Raw genomic sequence first — 636 nt, 5'->3', positions numbered from 1 at the left:
GCCGTGCGATATGGAAATTGAACTTCCGACGTCTCATCAACATTTTCTTGTTGCTCCTTGACTTGAACTCCTGGTGTGAGAGCTCGGTTACAATTTTCCATGCCAAAACGAGCAAGCATGCTTCGGATGTAACCCTCTTGATTAACTCGAATACATCCATTTCCGGTCGTTCAGTTCTAGACCTAAGAAATAGGTCGGTTCTTCGGTCTTGATCTCAAATGCGGCCTTCATAAAATCCAGCAGTTCAGTCACTACAGCTTCTTGATGTCCAGCAACGAGAATCTACATATACAGCCAGCAGTAAACGCCCCCTCTGACCATTGCCATAGTAAATGCACGGGTCTGCAATAGAGCGAGTTAACCCAAAGGTTGTGATAAGCTTGTTGAACTTCTTGTTTCAATTGCGAGGTGACTGCTTCAGACCGTAAAGTGACCTCTTCAGCTTCCAAACCTTCCCTTCCTCGATGTCGACTTCATCTGGAGGTCGTACATAAATTTCCTCCTCGATTTCCCCGTAGAGAAATGCTGATTTCACGTCGCATTGTTTGAGTACTAACTTTTCTTGAGCAGCAATGGTTAACAGAGTTCTGATCGAGTCCATACGAACCACCGGTGCGAAAGTTTCAGAGAAATCAA

The sequence above is a fragment of the Wasmannia auropunctata genome, unplaced genomic scaffold (genome assembly GCF_000956235.1).
Source record: "Wasmannia auropunctata unplaced genomic scaffold, wasmannia.A_1.0 LD336078.1, whole genome shotgun sequence".
NCBI lineage: Eukaryota > Metazoa > Arthropoda > Insecta > Hymenoptera > Formicidae > Wasmannia > Wasmannia auropunctata.
This window is presented reverse-complemented; position numbering follows the sequence as displayed.